This window comes from Lates calcarifer, unplaced genomic scaffold, assembly GCF_001640805.2.
Source record: "Lates calcarifer isolate ASB-BC8 unplaced genomic scaffold, TLL_Latcal_v3 _unitig_1005_quiver_867, whole genome shotgun sequence".
Lineage (NCBI taxonomy): Eukaryota > Metazoa > Chordata > Actinopteri > Centropomidae > Lates > Lates calcarifer.
In genome coordinates, this window is record NW_026115219.1 from 16,865 (window position 1) to 37,276 (window position 20,412).

Genomic DNA, 20,412 nt, shown 5'->3' on the forward strand with positions numbered 1-20,412 from the left:
TCTCCACCCGCTGAGAAGACCGAGGTTCTTCGTAGCGAATAAGCCGGTCAGGCGGGCCGGCTCCGTCCCGGACTGCTCTGTGGACTCCATCGAGGAGGTGGGTGAGGGGAGGATGTTTGCCTCCTGTATTTATGATGGTACATTTCACAACTGCATAGAGAGTTGTTGTTCTAATGCTGATTGCTGCACTTTTACGTTGTTACTTCTGTTCTATTTTCCTATTTTGGTCACCGTTGTTTCTCGCTGCTGTAACGTGAATTTCCCACAAGTGGGATAAATAAAGTCTATCTAATCTAATGTAATAGTAATCCAAAATAGAAATAAAAGCCACCGTATAGTAAGTTGTCAGTATCATAAAGCATAAAAATAGTTAGTTAAATGGTGAGTTTCAGCTGTAAAGTTGAATACTTTTCTTTGTTTTGGTAAAGTGTCGATTAGGAATAGGCAGTAGCGTATTGATCATTTTATGCACGTTTCTCTTCAATTTCCTCCAGGCGTCTCCACGATCGCGGAGAGTCTTTATACAATGCAGAAGGTCTGTGAGACCAGGACAGAGGCCTCCAGGTAATTCACAACTTTACACAATCTGTCCAACACAGCACTGACATTAAACTGTTTATGTTGAATACTGAGTATCAGAAAATTGTAATAATAAGAGTAACCTGTACTAAAAAAACTCTCAAAAAGTGTCACAGTGTAACTTAGGAGTGTATATTCAAATTAATATCATAAAAGTGATCTTCCAATGCAAATCTTCTCTACTTGCAAATAGAATGTAAAATTGTGGCTAAAACAAACCCTAAGCCTAACCTCTGGATAATAATTAGGGCCCGAGCAACGAGTTGCAAGGACCCTGTTGTTTTCATTTGGTTTTTTGTTTTTTTTGTTTTTTCCCGCCGACAAAATGGCCTTTATGAGGGCCTAACGTGTCAGGCACGGCAAAAAATTACATAATTTAGGGTTCTTGTGCATGGGAGTGGTAAAGTGGGCTCAATAGCGCCACCTAGGTTTTTTAATTGAACAGCCCGTCAAGCTTGTTGCACCTAAAAATTTGTACTATAATGTAACATCCCATGATGCACCATAGAGCCTTATTCTAAACCCAACAGGAAGTCTATCGTTTTGATTCAAAGATCAACAATTTTGTGATATTTTGCCATTTCCAGGGGTTGGGAATTTTTATAACCCTCCTAGACGTTTTATCTGATTGACTTCAAAATTTGGAAATACATTATTAAGATATAGAAGATATTAAATTGCGAAGCTTTTGAGTTTTCATTGAAGGGGCGTACCCATTGCGGCCCGTCAAAGTTGGATCACTGGCCACAAAAGCAGTAGTTGCATTGAAATTGCTGCAGTTCAGCCATACTTTGCCCAAACTGCAGCAAGGTTTACAGTATTGTTAACGGTCCCTATCTGCACACATCCATATGTCAATATTCATACAATTGTTGTAGCGCCACCTATTCATAATAGGATATGACATATTTCATGGTGTGATGTGCAGTTACAAGCAGGGTGACCCGGACTCACTTTAAATGTTGTCAGGACCTCCTTAAGGCCTTGAGGATGAATTCCTGTGAAAATTGTGAGTTTTTGTTGAAGCGTGTGCCTGTTCTGGCCCGTCAAAGTTTGATATTTGACAGCTGTGAGAGCTGTCATTTTTTTGGAGCAGTTCACTGCTTTGTCCTATAGATGGAGCCATTGTATTACTTTCTGATGGCTTTTTGGGATTGGGTATCTGTGTGTGTGTGGATTGATGCTGTCTTTACAGTGTGGTTTTGATCAGTTAGGAAATTTCACAACGGGTCGGCTGATATTTGCACGTTACACAGTGTACGGCGACAGGAAAAGTGCACGTCTACATCCACCGGCGTCGAGGTGAACCAGCTGAATATAAGCCACTCAAGTTGACGACAAGTGCATTGAAAAGTAAAAGCTGCCGGCCTTTACCTTTTCTTTGTCAAAGCGCCTGTTTGGCCAGTAGTTAGTAGGGTAATCTTTTCAGCGTTGTCCACAGTCTCATGACATGTTTAACAGGAAGCACAGCACGCTGGTTAAGCTCATGGCAAACTGTTACTAACAGCTAAAATGAAAGCTTGTCTGTATGTAGTCTAACTGGTTAGTTTGTCACTAATCTCCAAATTTCACAAAGTGCTGTAAACTGTACTCTCTTAGACAAACAAGCCCAGCAACATTTTAGATTTCTGTCCAGTGAGATATTGAGTTTACTGTGATGTTACTGTCGCTGTTCTAGAAACATAGTTTAGAGAGGCGTACCACCCAAAGAACAGCGTCTCCATAGTGAAACGCAGTGCTGGGAATATTATGCTGCAGGGATGCTTCAGTACATCTTGGGAGTGGGAATTGTTGCAAAAAGTGATCAACAGGACTGTGTACACAGTGATAGTTGGATTTAAGTACTGATATTGCACTGTTTGAAAAAAGAAGTAAGATACAAGTCAAAGTAATGTAAAATAGAAATAGAAGTCACTTTGTAGTAAATTGTCAGTGCAATAAGGTGTAAAAATATTTTCTTAAATGTCGAATATGTTTCTGTAAAGTGTCGATTAGGAATAGGTAGTAGCGTATTGATCTTTTTATGTATGGTTTTTCTTTGATTTCCTCCAGGTGTCTCCATACATGCAGAAGTTCTTTGAGACCAGGACAGAGGCGTCCAGGTAATTTACAAGCAGCTTCATCATCTGTTCAACACAGAGCACTGAGCATCTGAGAAGTGTAATAATAGAAGTAATCTGCAGTTTAAAAAAACCCTATGCAGTAATATATCGTATGTATTTGAGTAACATAATTCTTTATCAGTACCACTCGACTCACAAACACTATGTAGAAGTTTGAATGTGATAATGTGTGTGTCTGTGGAAAACAAAGGCGTCAGGCCAAATTTCATAGTAAGGTATTAAAATGTGTTGTTAGATGTTGAGTTTCAAGTGTAATGATCATTGTTCTTTGATTTTGTCTAGGTGTGTTTTGTATAATGAAGAAGTTCTTTGAGACCTGGACAGAGGCCTACAGGTAATTCACAAATAACTTTTTATGTCATTTAAAGTGTTGAGTATGCAGTATATTGGAAAAGTGATGTGCTTTATGTGAATTGTGTTAGGCAGAGCATTGATTGTTGTTTATGTGTAGTTTTTGTTGAAAATATATGTAAGCTGATAATACAGTATATATGTGTGTAGAAAAGGAGGAAATGAAGGGTATGGATTTTTGATCCTGTAGAGTTGTATTTTGTGGGAATGAGTGGTGTGTATGGTTGAAAGTTGTGCGAAGTAGATTTGGTTCATAGTTCAAAATGTGATTTTAATAAAGGGGTTTTGTTTGTTTGAAACACTTGTCCAATAAATATTGCATGAGAGAAGCAGATGTTGTAGACAAAGTTCTGGTTCAGCCATAATGGTTAGTATTCATTAAGGGAGTGACGATACTCTCAGCTGAAGACAATACACAATAACGAAACGAGCTGACTGTCGGTCACAGAGAGATTTAATATACATATAGAACAACTAGGTCTACACTTATTTTCTTAAAAATTTTCACATAAGCTGCTGTTGGAATTGTGGTTATTGTTTAAATGTAAACAACAGAAAGACATTGTAGTGAAATATAATAAGAGAAGTTAAAAGCCTCCATTTACAAATGTTCTTAACTGATAGTTTGTATCAGTGTTGTGCAGTTCACAGTAACCTACAGGATTGCTTCAATGAGTAGTTGATACACAAACAATAATCATTGTACCTTTTCCAAATATTTGTTGTTGTTGGCTCCTCAGGAAGTGATGACAGTCAACTGTTTATTTTATTGAAATAGTCCTCAAATGTTAAGGTTCAGCTGGGATGTTTAATATTTGTCTGCGTTGTCACGGTTAAACTGTTGATGAGGAATAGGTAGTAGTGTATTGATTATTGTCCTTTGTATGTTTCTCTTTGATTTTCTTCAGGTGTCACCACAGTCACAGAGATGTCATCCACATTTAATATAGTACTATTATGTAGTAGTCTTGTCTAGTCTGTTCCGCTATTGTTGTAGTTGTCTAATAGTCTCACGTCCGCTACTGTCTTGCATTTCTGTGCCAGTGCGTTCCACAAAGCTTACTGTGCTTCATTATCAACTGTAAAGCTCTGACTCACCTTTGTGCACTGTACTACATTTACAACAGCCTGTCGCATTTTATTGTCTCTCAGGAAAGCGTTATACCTCATATTAATAGGTTAGTTTTTTTTCCTTTCTCCTCTGCTTTTTGTGTGATATTCATTATGTACTCCTTGTGTCTCCCTGTATGTTTGGATGATGTCATGTTTGTTTGTTAGTGGCTTTAATGTGATAATAAAGTGTTTAAAAAAAAAGAAGAAAAAAGAGAAAGCGTATGTCGTCATTGGTTACGGCGTGGCTCGTCATTGGTCAGGGGCTTCTGGGAGGAGCTGTTCGGAGAGGAGAGACGGATATGAGCCACGTTTGTAGCATTACCTCTGTTTGCCAGTGCTGCTAGGTCCGGATGCCTAAACTTTTCGTGGAACACAGGTCAGATGCTAGAACAAACTCTGGAGCTGTTGTTTGTGGAGCTGTTCGGCGGCGAGGTGAGGCTAATGCTAATGCTGGGTGTTAGCGTTAGCATAAACACAGAGCGTTAGCATTGGCCTTATCGTTTGAGGATGTTTTTGGCGATGTTCCTTTTTTGGCATGTTGTTGTTTGTTTGGGTTGAAGTGTAATTGTGTTCTGTGGCTAAGGCGTCCCTGCCACGTTGTTGCCAACTGTTTTTAGTCTGTTCGTATCTCTGTACCATTACTAGCATACCATTAGCATACCGTAGCATTTTACTGCTTCTTTGTAGTTTGTAGCTCCAGCTTGGTCATTTTAAGTCAGTTTATGGTGGATTATCGTCGTCACGTTTCTTGTGGTTGCGGGTCTAGCGGTTTTCAGTGTGGCATTGTGCTCATTTTGCAATTTTGTTGTTTTTCCTCTTTGCTGTTTGTGGTAGTGTTCTATCCATAGTTATTCATTGATCCCCTCAACATTTGTTTGTGGTGATTGTGACTGGAATGTAGGTTAGTGGAGATATCGGTAAGTCGAAAAATTTGTTTAAAAACAAGAAAAAAATCCCAGTCCATAAGCATCGTCATTCACAACACGTTCACATTACGATACTTGTTCAGATTATTTATGGACTGTATCTAAAAATATCAAAGATATTTAGGTGAAGATATGAGATAATACAATATAAAATACAATGATTTAAATTATATAGTAGGTCATCGAATCAGTGTCAGTTGAGTCTGCCAACTGGGTTGCCTGTAGGGATTTTTAAGGTCCAGCAGGTGTCAGTATTCAGTGACATAGTGTTGACACAGTATCAATGCAGTTTGGCAATGTGATGACGCCTCATGTACCCATCACTACTGTGTATGTTGAATACTGAGTATCAGAGAAGTCTAATAGTAGAAGTAGTCTGCACTTAAAAAATGCTAACTAGTGATATTCAGTATTTATTTGAGTGACATAATCCTTTATCAGTTCCAAAAGAACAAAAAAGAAAAGGGCATTATAGAAACAAGAGAAGATGTAAAAAACAAATTGACTCACAAACACTGTAGAGGTGAGAGTGTGTGTGTGGAAATCAAAGTTCTTGAGCCAAATGTCATAGTGTGGTTTATAAATGTTCTGTTCATTTTTCCTTGAGCTCCTCCGGGTAATTAGAATGTGTTTTATGAGAATTGTGTAAGGCATAGCATTGACAGTAGGTTGTTTAGTGTTTGTAGAAAATATATGTAAGGAAATCATAAAGTATATTTATTTAGCTTGTAGAAAAGTAGGAGTTTACAGAGTAAATGAATGTTATGGTTTGTTAGTAATTTTTGTTAAATTTATATTTCAAAAATAAGTGTTAATTGTAGAAATATATGTATTTAAAAGTTGTTTGACTTATTGATCGGTGTAACACCATTTTTCGGAAGTTCTCGTAGCACGTCCGTGGTGACACCGCGTTTTCTGCCGTTGTCGTCATGTGACGTCACAGGTCATGACCTTGTGGGCGGAGCTCAGAGACGCGGAGAAACACGTTGGAAGACATTTTAAAACCATTGTTGGTGAACGTTGCCTCGGTTTGTCAGTACTGAGAAAGTTATTAGTTACCAATGAAGCCTGGATGCTAAAACATATTTCGAAGCCGCATTTTTGTCGAGCACGAATAAGGCTGGACGCTGAATACATCTGCGGCGCGAAGGTAAAGATAAGTAACGAACTGGCTAGCGGTTAGCGTTAGCATTAGCCCAATCGAGACACGTGAAGACACAGGAGCTCTAGATTGTTTAAATCCCTGTTGCAGTCGTTTACCGTCCCTTTAGACACCTTTTGCATCCTGTAACTTTGTGTTCCATCCTGGTCAGTTTAACTTCGTTTATGGTGGTTTATCATGTCGTTGTTGTCGGTTTGTGGCCATTTGTTTGTATCATTTTACATCTGTGCCTGGCTGCTATACACGTTGGTGTTAGCATTAGCCTTAGCTTGTTATTTTCCTTTCCATAAGCACTGCGGTTTCAAGAAATTATAGTTCAGTCGGTAGTTCTAGGAATTTAGCGGGTGGTAACAACATTTATAAAACGAAAGGCATCCAAAAATTAATAAAAAACAAAACAAGAAGTCGGTTATTAAGTTACAATGTTGAAAGTATTATATCCGATTATGTCATGAATTAAGAAGTTTTGCCAGTATGAGCAAGTTACTATATGACCAGCTTTGTAGTAGTAAGTTTGTCGGTTTCCACCTCCATTTGCATCTCTTTACAAATACATTGCAGACATTTTACATCATATTGTAGTTCTTTGTCTATTCCAGGTCACTTAATGTTTATTTGTGGCCATTTTGTGTTTCAGTGTGGCAGTTAAGCATCACATTGCGATCGTTTTTCTACCAGAAGCCTAAAGACCTACAAAACAACAGTCTGTCCATTGATTCCCTTGTCGTGTATATTATCGATTAGAAATGTCTTTGTTGTGACGTCAGACCTTATTGAGCATAGTTTTGTGTGGAATCCAAGATGGAAAAGTAGATTTTAATTTTTTTTAAAAATGTGCTCCACCACGACTCTTAATCCTCAAGACTAGGTTTCAATGTACGAGCTGAGCGATTGTCAAGATGTTTAGTTTTCAGTGTTGTATTCTACACCATTGAAGTTGTGGAGGCGAACTATTATTAGTTAGGTTACTTGTTTTTCAAGTGCCGTACTTGTGTTTTCCAGGTTTACTGGTTCAGCTGCTTCAGCCTGGACACAAACACCAGCTCCCACCTTAAAAACCAAACAGGTACGTGTCGATGATCTGAGTTGTTCACGCTAGTAACAGGGTTATTGTTTAAATCCCTGTTATGTAATGAGTTCTGTATTGAATATAAGAACAACTGATTAGTCATGTAAAGTGCCAGAAAATAGTACAGGCCTGATCAAAATGTTAAGATCAGTTGAAAAAATGCAAGAATTCACATTTTGCACTGTTGGATCTAAAGGAGGTTCTAAGTAGTGCTCTATGAAATGTATATAGTGGAGATAGTGCATCAAGCCTGTGACATCACCAAATGTTTGCTTTTTTCTTTTGTGATGCATTTCTATAATTACTGTAATTTCCAGACTATTGAGCGCACTCATTAAATTGTAAATAGAAATAAAGTCGCAGGTGGCTACATTGTAACATGAGGTATTTACAGAGTCACGCATCATATGCATTTCTTTGTGTGTTTGCCGTGACAAGGGTGTGCGCATTAAGCGCAAAATGACCGATCTGAAATTGGCCACATCATTGTTTAAGCCGCAAAAAAGTAGCGGATTATAGTTCAGAAAGTACAGTAGGTTCAAAGATGAGTATAAAACAAAGTAGAGATATAAACACTCGAAAGTTTAGCTAGAACACAGTTTACAGCAGTTAGATGGTGGAGCTCTTTTATTTCATTAACAGCTTCATCCACTTCAGCTGCTGTCGTCTTCTCCTCCTGCAGAGAGACCAACACACATTGATCACACAAACTCATCTGTAAGTCCAAACAGTTTTTTACATATTAGACTCCTGACTAGACTGACAGTGTGTGACACTTGACTGTTACATTGAGTGACTCCTGATTGTACTTTTTATTTCTGTTTTGGATTACTATTAATTCTGCATTGCTTTTATATGACAAAGTAGTTCTAAATTTGCATTTAACTTTTACTGTTGCAAATTAAATGTAGTAACAGATTACTTTGACTTGCATGTCACTTCTTATTTCAAACTGTGCAATATCAGTAGTTAATTCCAACTATCACTGTGTACACAGTCTTGTAGATATAATGGTCTTTTCTATTGTTGTTGTTGTGACCGATAAAGGATTATGTTACTCAAATAAATAGGTCTAAAGAATGTTTTGACAGTGTGTTTAATGTTGTGTCAAAGTGAATATTATTCACAAGAGGTTAGGGTGTAAAACCTCAATTTTACATTTTGTTTGGCATTTCAAGATCATTTTTAAGATTTAAGTTTAAAAGTACACTGAAAAGTTTTTCACGGCTTACTCTGCTGTGACATTTTTAGCCTCAATTGACAGCTAAGCTAACAAATCCTTTTCCTCCTGTGGGCTCTCCGGTCATCTTTGACAAACTGCTGCACAACGGCAATCCCCAAACTGGTATTTTCACCTGTACCATGACAATGTTTACCATGTCCACTGCAAAAGAGGTAATGTGTGGGTGGCAGTGATGAAGAACAATGAGCCAGTGACGTAGCATTACGATGAGTTCAAAAAGGGCTTGCTGGATCAGGCTTCAGGGAGTACTTCCATTACGACACAGAGGTAGTGTACACATACAGCTGCCGTCAGACCAGGCTGCAGGACTTTACGCTGGGCAATATGTCCACTGTACCTGATGTAAGAACATATAAAGGTGATAGCAGTCACATACGATGGTAAATTTCACCATATTGATCAGAGAATGCAAAGGTACAATATAGGTCAAGTTTAAAGGTTTACAGGTTGGTTGCTGTGGAGAGCAGAGGTCCAAAATACTACAAAATATCTCAGTTGTCATAATCGTTGTATGTTTACATTGTGCATTTAGTCTTATATCCATTCATACATAATATATCAGTGATCATGGTTTTACTGGAATAATTCCTGGAACAATGAGGCTTTATGTCGCAGAATTGTATTCAGTTTTCGCTTTACAGTTATAAACCGTACACTGGGCACATAAGATCATATTGGTTTAATTGTACAATGCATTTACTCGCAGTTATCGTAACATACATTTGGGTTACGTGTTAGGGGTCATCATACAGTTATTAAGTTATTGTTATATACTATAAGCTGCAGAAAATGCAGGTTTCGACAACAGCATTCTTTGTCGCAAAGTCTTTTTGGATATTTTATCCAATTTCATCCTGTGTCCAGAACAGAAAAAAATATTTGGCAATGGAACCATTGTTTGATACTTTTCTTTTGACCATTTGCTGTCAGAGATTTGTTTGTACTAAATAGGAATTGTTTGAGCGGTTTTTGTCAGTATGTCAGGACTAATTTATTTGTTTGACTACTGATTACTTGGGATAGTTCTGTTTTTGTTGGAGTAAATGAGAGAATTCATTCCAAAATGCAGAACACATGTATTTTCTGTGGCAAAAAATAAGACAAGTATTCAAGAAAGCTCATAGCCATATCAAAGTGTAATAATCAATGTGTCAGTTTTTATTGTCAGTCAAGGTGTTCAAAAATAGAGAAAATATACATTGGCTATACCACACACTATTTATGCATTATGACTTAAGGAAATGCTGAGCTTGGTATTCCAAGTCTCCCGTGGTACATGTGATGGGTTTTTAATCTCTCTGTATAATGTTTATATGGGTTCTAACCACGAGATATATTGCAGTGTTTATATGGTATGATGCTCATTTCTCGATTTTTACGTCTTTTTGTTTACCTTCCAAAGTACTTGCGTATAAGACCCAAGTGTTTTATACTGTAATGAAATTGAGTTCGATATTTAACATTTTGTGAAGAAGCACCTTTACTCGTGTCGTAAACTGTTTAGATGCTTAAAATGGGTTTATTGAAGTCTCAGATTCGCAATAGCAGTAGAGCATCTTCCTGTTAGCTAACGTATGTCGTCATTGGTCACGACGTGGCTCGAGCTGTTCAGAGAGGCGAATCAGATATGAGCCACGTTCGGATCATTACTTCCGTTTGCCAGTTGTGCGGGGGAACGTCGCCAAGTCTGGAGCTGTTTTTTGTCGAACACGGGTGAGATTGGACGCTAAGCACACCTGTGGCGGCGAGGGGAGGGTAATGCTAACACCCTCGCAGGTGTGCTCAGCGTACAATCTCACTAATAGCAAGCGTTAGCATTAGCCTTATCGTTTGAGGATGTTTTTTGGCGTCTTTTTTCTTTGGGTTGAAGTGTAATTGTGTTTCTGTGGCTCAGGCAACTGCTTATTAGTCTGTGCGTTTGCATCTCTGTACCATTACTAGCATACCTTAGCAGTTTACTGATTCTTTGTAGTTTGTAGCTCCAGCTTGGTCATTTTAAGTCAGTTTATGGTGGATTATCGTCGTCACGTTTCTTCTAGTTGCGGGTCTAGTGGTTTTCAGTGTGGCATTGTGATCGTTTTGCAATTTAGTTTTTTTGCCTCTTTGTTGTTTGTGTGGCACTATTTTATTCATAGTTATTCATTGGTCCGGTCACCATTTGTTTGCGGTGAAGATGTCGGTAAGTTGAGTCAGTGTTGAGTTAATTCTCAGATGAAGAGCGCACGTTAATTCTGTGGGTTTACGAGGAATTTAACGACACCGCAGCTGTCAACAAAGCCAGGGAGAGTGGTCACACGTTCTGTGGAATTTTAATGTGTAATATGAGCTGGAAGGACACGGAAAATATGTGATGATTTTTCAGATACTTGGATTACAGTCAACACGGGGGTCACATGTTTGAAAATGAGGTGTGACTCACTGTGAATGATGATTTGTCTGGAACGCTCTGGCTGTATATGTTTGAATGTAATGCTGTTATGTTTAGTATGAACTTCATGGTAACAGTATTTCAGCCTCAGTGGAAATGTGAACCTGGATGACATAGAGAGATTCTATAAAGTGGTACACATTCATGTTTCCCATTATTAATACTGCATGTTTTGGTTTGATATAGTAGTCAGTTCTGCTGTTGCCTAATATAATAGTAGTGTCGTCTAATAGTCTCACGTCCTCTGCTGTCTTGCATCTCTCTGCCAGTGTGTTCCACAAAGCTTACTGTGCTTCATTATCAACTGTAAAGCTTTGACTCACCTTTGTGTGCTGTACTACATTTACAACAGCCTGTCGCATTATATTGTCTCTCAGGACAATAATACTTACACCCCCATGTAAAGGATTATTGAAATTGATAATATGTAAGAGTAATGATGGTAATTTTTGCTGCTTGACTGTGAGAAAGAAAAATAACAAGATAAAAAGTTGAAAATGCAGTGCATAAAAAGCACCATATATTGGTTCACATACGTCACCGTGTTCTACATATGTTCTTTTTTTGGTGGGGGTCGGGGCTGTTAGTGTTTAGACAAACCCTGTCCTGCAGAGTTAGGCTCTCTTTGCTGTTGTGCTGGTATCTACGTATGGGGCTAGTACTTAGGTAGATAGCAGTTCAGAGATGCAGCTTTAATTACCCTGGGTAAAAGGCATCCACCGTTCATAGTACAGCTCAAGTGGGATGGTACACCTGATGTCACGAAGTTACTCTGATAACTTAGTACTTTTGCTTAGTGGTACACGTGTCTGCTCTGTATTTATAATAGTAATTATGGCTGTTTAATCGTGTCAGAAAATAGTAGCAGTTATAGTAATACATAAGAATTGTTAATAGTTGTGAGGTAATTTTCTGTCTGAGGAGTGAAGTATAATTTAAAATACCATATGTTAAAACCGTGCTTTCAAAAACGTACACGATTCCATGTGACATTGTGTTTTCATGCTTAAAGTGTTCATGAACAGGTCACAGTGTATTGATCATTGTGTTTTATCTCTTTATTTCCTCCAGTTCATGTCCACGATCAGAGAGTCTTTGAACAATGAAGGAATTGTTTAGACCAGGACAGACAGAGGCCTCCAGGTAATTCACAAACAGCTTCATTACCTGTCCAACACAGAGCACTGGCATTAAATTATATATCATCTTGGTTATTTGTCTGTCATTTTGTTTGCATTTCTTGACCAAATGTAGTTAAAATTTATGTTATGATGGAGAAACAAACATTTCCATCCACTGCTTTTGTGTGAATATGAGGAGCTTCTTCTGTGTAGAAAACAAGTGATGAATCCAGAACAAGAAGAATTTAGTGTATTTTACTTCTGTTTCTATCTGTACAGTTTGAGCGTTGAAAACCCAGCAACGTTTTTACGTTGATGTGTTAAAAGTTACATGAATGTGTATTGTGTTTTTCTCGACAGAATTCAAAGTTCAAGCATTAAATGACAGAGAGAAGAGACCGACATGAAGATGTTTCTAGAAGGTCAGTGTTTATTGTGATGCTGTCATTATCCCAGTTGCAGTTTGACAGAAATATAAAAGTGTAGAATAGAAGAGAAAGTGTAAATTGAAAGTCTTTAAATTTCAAGTGTAAAAGTCATGCAGAAGAGATTGTGTCAAAATACATTCATTCAATAGGATGCTAGGTGTCACTCTGCGGTTTCACTGGATATGCTAAGAGAGAATCTTATTTTCTCAGGATTTTCATGTGACTAAGTTGAAATGGCATTAGTGTGTTACACAGAATTTAAAAGTTTATATTTGTCAAAGTAGGTGTAAGAATTACTGGATTATTCTATTGTTTTCGGGCCTGTCGTGCTTGCAGTTAAAGTCTACAAATGGTTGAGGATGCTAACAAGCTTCATGAGCATTCAGATGTGGTGGTTAACTACAAAATTCTTTAGTGTAAGAGAATATAGTTGTGTCTATCTTTTTTTAATTTCCGTTGTTGATTTGTCTGTGTTTCATGATGCTGTACGTATAGGTCTGCGAAACGCCAGCAGTTTTGCAAGAAGAGCTGGGTGTGGAAGGCTATCATGTAATGCCAGGGAGTCAAGAGTGCTTGGAGAGGTGTTCAAGGAATTTGTAAATGAAAGGTGATCTTTAAGTGTCTGAGGTCATCGGTAGTAGTATTGTTATTTAATATCTGTGGTACATTCATCTTTATATAGAAGAGAAATGAGACAGGATTGTTCCTTTGGCACTCATTTACTTGCGTTGTTGAGTACCTGCAGCATTTATGTCAGTGTAAAAGCCTCTCAAGAGAATGTGAAGCTTTGCGTGGAAGTGGAAAGTTTAAACATGGCACAATGTCTTTTCTCCAGCACAGAGGTACCGCTTGTTGTTTTGCAGTGACAACAGACAATCATGTAGTGTAACTTTCCAATTAATCAACCATTCTTATGTGAAGATAGGTGTTTTTTTGTTATGTGATGTGTTGGTGAAAAAGGACAAGAGCAGGAGTGAGTTTATGTAATCTGTGTTGTTTTCTTTCATCCAGTCCAGGTGCAGTAAAAGAACAGAAGGCATCCCTTTTGTAAATGAGACACACTGAAATCAACAGTGCTGCGTTTTGGGGAATTCATTTACATGGTAAGAGTGGTAAGTAGGTGATGTCAAAGGGCAAAACTTTTGACATGTTTGATTTTACAGTATTTGAGAAAAATATGCAGTTAAATGTTTAGTTTCAGGAGTGATGTTGAATTGCCAGTAGTGTACTGATCATTTGTCTTTGTATGTTTCCTGCAGGTATGTCTGTGATATGGAGAAGGTGTTTGAGAGTGGGGTGCATGTAATTCAGCAGGTGCTTCACATGAAGTGTGCAAGAGAGAGTACTGACATTGCTTATGTTTAGTATTAATTGGATTAAAAGTAATAGTATAAGTTTTGTATGTGTTTTCAAATTGATATTACAAAAGTGATCTTGTAGAAATGTCAAATGTTGTGTAGTTAATAAAATTAAAGACAGTGTGTAAATATTGTCACAGTGTTTTGTTTAATCAATGTTATTTAGTATTATTATTGTTTCATGTGTATTTGTTTGCGTTAGTGAAAGTGTGTGAGTTTTTTATATGTATGGTCTGTTGTTATTGTATTCTGCCTACTGTCTTGTTGCAGGTGTCTTATGTTCATGTGATCTTCCCAACTGTTTTAATGCGTTGTTCCTCTCAACTGTCTTAATTGTGTTTTCCCTAGTGTCTTATGTTCATGTGTTCTTCCTAACTGTTTTAATGCATTGTTCCTCTCAACTGTCTTAATTGTGTTTTCTGTAGTGTTTTATGTTCATGTGATCTTCCCAACTGTTTTAATGCGTTGTTCCTCTCAACTGTGTTCCCTCTACTGTCTTGTTGCAGGTGTCTTATGTTCATGTGATCTTCCCAACTGTTTTAATGCGTTGTTCCTCTCAACTGTCTTAATTGTGTTATTCATAATGTTTCAATAAAATAATTTTTTCACCGTGTGACTTGCAACATGGTCCGAGTTGCACTAGTTCACCGACCTGGGTGGTGAGGGGTGGGTTCCGGGTAAAAAAATTTTTGATATGCAAATTAGTGAATAAATTAATATGATTTGCATAAAAAGGGGTGTGGTTTAGGTGGATTTATTCAATGCATTTTTTGTATAGAAAAGAAGAGAAATTTTGGAGGAAAAATTTTATTGTTAAGTGTTACATTGAAAAAAGAAAAATGTCAAAAATTTGAATGGAAAAATTAGAAAAATGTCAATGGGAAAAAAAAAATTAAAAAAAATGGGGCGCCCATATAGGCTCATGTGCCCCAGCTAAGTGTTTATTGCATGTTATTCCCATGCTCATCTACACTGTCCTATCTGAGTAAAGGGCTGGGCCAAAGTGTGTCCCAGCCCTTTACTCTCATTCCTCTGCTATCTCTTCCTAACAAGAAACACAATACACACACACAATTTATTGTCACACAATAAAAAGACATACAAAACAGTGAACAAATGTCAGTACAACAAGGCAAACAGTAAAACATGGAAAACTGTCAAGGCATGAACAACATTCAAAAATGTCATAATACAGTAAAGCATAACAAACAATCATAAACAGTTAAAAATACTCAATGTCACAGTAGAGTAGAGTCGTGTTGATTTCAGTGGGAGGAGGGTCGGACACAGAAGTGATTCTGGATGAAAGAAAACAACAGTATTTAGATGGTCAGACTGACAACATGATACTAAGACAACTACTGCTGAGCTTGGACACTTAAAGATCACCTTTGGCAGTAAATTTTGAGGCTATACAAACAAATGCAAACACTAAAGGAAAAGGAAAAGGGACTACGAGTTGTAATCTTACCTAAAAAAAACTAAAACTACACTATATGACACCAGATTATATATTCTCTTACACTAATAAATTTTGAAGTTTCTATTCTGTTCTAAATGACAGGGTCAGACTACAAAGAATAAACACTGACCTTCTGGAAACATCTTCATGTCTGTCTCTTCTCTCTGTCATTTAATGCTTGAACTTTGAATTCTGTGGAGAAAAACACAATACACATTCATATAAACATGTAACTTTTAACACATCAACATAAACTCTACAGATAGAGACAGAAGTAAAAGACACGAAATTCTTCTTGTTCTGCATTCATCAGTTACATTTGTTTTCTACACAAACACAGAAGAAGCTGCTCTGACTGGAGAAGTGACTCCACCAGCTGCTCGTATTCACACAACAGCAGTGGATGGAAATGTTTGTTTCTCCATCGTAAGATAAATTTTTACTAAACTTGGTCAAGAGATGCAGACAAAATGAGAGACACCTAACCAAGATGATATATAATTTAATGTCTGTGCTCTGTGTTGGACAGGTGATGAAGCTGTTTGTGAATTACCTGGAGGCCTCTGTCCTGGTCTAAACAATTCCTTCATCATCCAAAGACGCTCTGATCATGGACGTGAAGTGGAGACACCTGGAGGAAATAAAGAGAGAAACATACAAAGCACAATGATCAATACACTGTGACCTGTTCATCAACAGTTTAACCATGAAAACACAGAAAAATATTCAACATTACAGCTGAACCACTACATTTTCTACTACAATTGTAGAGGACGTGAGACTATTAGACGACACTATGATTGTATTAGACGACTACAACAGCAGCAGAACTGACTAGACTAGACTACTGGATGACAGTACTATATTAAATGACGCTACTACTACTACTACTACTACAACTACAACAGACTAGATGACAATACTGTGGTAAACACCACTACTATATTAGACTACTACTACATCAACAACAACAGCAAAACAGACTAGACAAGACAACTAGATAATAGTACTATATTAAATGACACTACTACTATATCATACCAACACATGCAGTATTAATGATGGGAAATATGAATGTGTACCACTTTATAGAATCTTGTTACATACTGTTAACATGAAGTTCATACATATACAGCCAGAGTGTTCCAGGCAGATCATCATTCACTGTGAGTAACAGCTCATTTTCAGACATGTGACCCACGTGTTGACTGTAATCCAAGTATCTGAAAAACCATCTCATATTTTCCGTGTCCTTACAACTCATATTACAGATTAAGAATCCAGAGAACACGTGACCAGACTCCCAGGCTTTGTTGACAGCCGCGGTTTTACTGCGGTGTCGTTACAGTCTCTTTAAATTCCTCGTAAACCCACAGAATTAACGTGCGCTCTTCATCTGAGAATTACGAGAATTAAGTCAACACTGACTCAACTTACCGACATCTTCATCGTCGCTGTAGTTAACGCAGATCGAGGCAGCCGACGTCTGTCAACCCCGACGTTCCTTGATAACCCGAGTTAAATCAGAGTGGCTTAAACTCCCTTCGTAGTCCAGGCCTCTGTTTGCTTTTTAAGGTGGGAGCTGGTGTTTGTGTCCAGGCTGCAGCAGCTGAACCAGTAAACCTGGAAAACACAAGTCCAACAAATAACCTCATTAATAAAGAACAGTTTACCTCCAACACCTGAACAACGTAGAATACAACACTGAAAACTAAACACTGCAACCAACAATCACACTTTGACTTTTGAGGTGAATAAATTCATCATGTTACTACAATATGACTTCATTGATCTCAGAGAGGAAAGCCATTTTTATAATAATTTCAGTCACGACAAACAAATGGTGAGGGGATCAATCAATGGCTATGGATAGATTACTACCACAAAGACACACAAACGCCAACGACGCAAAAAACTAAATTGCAAAATGATCAATGCCACACTGAAAACTGCTAGACCCGCAACTAGAAGAAACGTGACGACGATAATCCACCATAAACTGACTTACAATGACCAAGCTGGAGCTACAAACTACAAAGAAGCAGTAAAATGCTACGGTATGCTAATGGCGTGCTAGTGATGGTACAGACATGCAAACAGTTGTAGACAAACAGACTAATAAACGCTTGGCAACAACGTGGCAGGGACGCATTAGCCACAGAAACACAAACACACTTCAACCCAAACAAACAAACAACATGCCAAAAACATCCTCAAACGATAAAGCTTATGTTAACGTTAATGTTAATGCTTGCTACTAACTAACCCCCAGCATTAGCATTAGCATTACCCTTACCTCGCCAAAAAACAGCTCCACAGCTGTAAATTGCTACGGTATGCTAGTACCGGTACAGAGATGCAAACACTTGTAAACACACAGACTAATAAACAATTGCCTGACCCACAGAAACACGAACCCGTGTTCGACACAAAGCTTAAGCATCCGGACCTCGGTGGCGACGTTCCCCCGCACTACTGAAGCGGAAACGGAAGCAATGATTCGAACGTGGTTCATAGCTGATTCGAAAATGCTACGGTATGCTAATGGCGTGCTAGTGATAGTACAGACATGCAAACAGTTGTAGACAAACAGACTAATAAACGCTTGGCAACAACGTGGCAGGGACGCATTAGCCACAGAGACACAATTACACTTCAACCCAAACAAACAACATGCCAAAAACATCCTCAAACGATAAGGCTAATGCTAACGCTCTATGGTTATGTTAACGTTAACGCTTGCTAATAATGCTAACGCTAACACCCAGCATCCATCCGGACCTAGCAGTACTGGCAAACAGAGGCAATGCCACAAACGTGGTTCATATCCGTCTCTCCTCTCTGAATAGCTCCTCCCAGAAGCTTGTGACCAATGACGACATACGCTTACTTTTTTTTTCTTCTTTTTCTTAAACACTTTATTATCACATTAAAGCCACTAACAAACAAGCATTACATCATCCAAACATACAGGGAGACACAAGGAGTACATAATGAATATCACACAAAAAGCAGAGGAGAAAGGAAAAAAAACTAACCTATTAATATGAGGTATAACGCTTTCCTGAGAGACAATATAATGCGACAGGCTGTTGTAAATGTAGTACAGTGCACAAAGGTGAGTCAGAGCTTTACAGTTGATAATGAAGCACAGTAAGCTTTGTGGAACACACTGGCAGAGAGATGCAAGACAGTAGAGGACGTGAGACTATTAGACAACTACAACAGTAGCAGAACTGACTAGACTACTGGATGACTACTATATTAAATGACACTACAACAACAACAGATTAGGCAACTGATGACAGTACTATTACATTAGACTAACACCTGGCATGGGTGTTAGCATTAGCATTAGTAGCAAGCGTTAATGTTAACGTTAACATAAACGTGGAGCGTTAGCATTATCGTAATGCTAACTAGCATTAGCCTCACCTCCCCGATGCCGCAGAACAGCTCCTCCCACAAGCACGTGACCAATGACGACATACACTTTCTGCCTCTTATTTTGAAACGCCGTCAAAACGGAATTCGTCTCGTCACTCTCTCCAACTTGACGCACCTTGGCTGGGGTTCGCTGCAATCCAGCCGGATATTTTGCGTCGCCAGTATGTGAATTCTGTGGAGAAAAATGCAATACACATTAATATAAAGATATAGCTTTTAGCACATCAAAATAGTGTTTCTGGCTATTGAACTTCAAACTGTAGAGATAGCAAAGGACACTAAATTTACAAAGAAACCACTCAAGACTACTGGATGACAGTACTACATTAGACTACTATAGCAACAACAACAGCACAACAGACTACACAAGACTGCTGGATGACATTACTATATTAAATGACACTACTACTGTATTAGACCAAAACATGCAGTGAAAAATGACCAAGCTGGACCTACAAACTACAAGGAAGCAGTAAAATGCTACGGTATGCTAATGGCATGCTAGTGATGGTACAGACATGCAAACAGTTGGCAACAACGTGGCAGGGACGCATTAGCCACAGAAACACAAACACACTTTAATACAAACAAACAACAACACGCCAAAAACATCCTCAAACGATAAGGCTAATGCTAACGCTCTATGTTTATGCTAATGCTAACACCCGGGTGTTAGCCTCACCTCGCCGCCGCCGCAGAACAGCTCCAAAGTTTGTTTTACCATCTGACCCGTGTTCGACAAAAACAGCTCCAGAGTTTGGTTTAGCATCTCACCGGTGTTCGACAGAAAATTCAGGCATCCGGACCTACCAGTTACTGGCAAACAGAGGTAATGCTACAAACGTGATTCATATCCGTCTCTCCTCTCTGAACAGCTCCTCCCACAAACTCGTGACCAATCACGAGCCACGCTGTGACCAATGACGACATACACTTTCTGCCTCTTATTTTGAAACGCCGTCAAAACGGAAGTCGTCTCGTCACTCTCTAACTTGACGCAGCTTGGTGCTCCCCCCCAACATCTGTAATATAGTTTTGTGTAGATTGTAGCTCCTTCGATGCTCGATGCTCTTGGCTTGTTTATCATCTTACTGAGACGAAATACTGTTGGGAAATGTTTTTAAGCGAGAGGACAGACAGTTTGCTTTGGAGTGAAGGAGGCCTGACCAAAACGCAAGCTCCCACTAGTTGTCGGTTCTCTGGTGGATTCATGAAGGGACAGGCAGACAGTGGAGACTCTGTGTGTGAGCACGAGCCACAGCAGCTGTCTGTCCCCATCCCATGAGGGTTTTATTTCATCCTCTGCTTTAACTTCTGTCCTTTTTTCCTGACCCCCAAACTTACAGATGCGGCTGCTTCTCCTTTGCAAAAACCCTTTAAACTGCACCTTTCAAAGCCTAATATAAGTCAAATAACCTCTTTTATAAATCCACAAACTCATTCGTAAGGTTCACTCGCAGAGATAAAAAAAAATCTCACCCTTCATTTCATTGTGGTGATTGTGTCTCGGCTCTTTGGCTCTCCACAAAGGCTTCATCTGTTTAGTTTTTCTATGGCATAAATATTGATTTGAATGACAGGCGCGTGCAGCGCACACACACA

At 38.5% G+C, this 20,412-nt stretch overlaps 1 protein-coding gene and 1 long non-coding RNA gene across 3 annotated transcripts in view; one reads left to right on the plus strand and one right to left on the minus strand.

Moving 5' to 3' along the window:
• Positions 1-20,412, plus strand: part of LOC108885714 (patatin-like phospholipase domain-containing protein 4) — a 65,008-nt gene that overhangs the window by 16,210 nt on the left and 28,386 nt on the right. The gene's annotated exons all lie outside the window — the stretch shown is intronic.
• LOC127139279 (uncharacterized) lies at positions 14,741-19,712 on the minus strand. The gene is made up of 6 exons (XR_007809452.1): positions 19,493-19,712; positions 18,799-18,982; positions 16,801-16,986; positions 15,917-15,994; positions 15,494-15,555; positions 14,741-15,199 (listed from the first exon to the last, which is right to left on the minus strand). It is a non-coding gene; the product is annotated as an uncharacterized LOC127139279 (long non-coding RNA).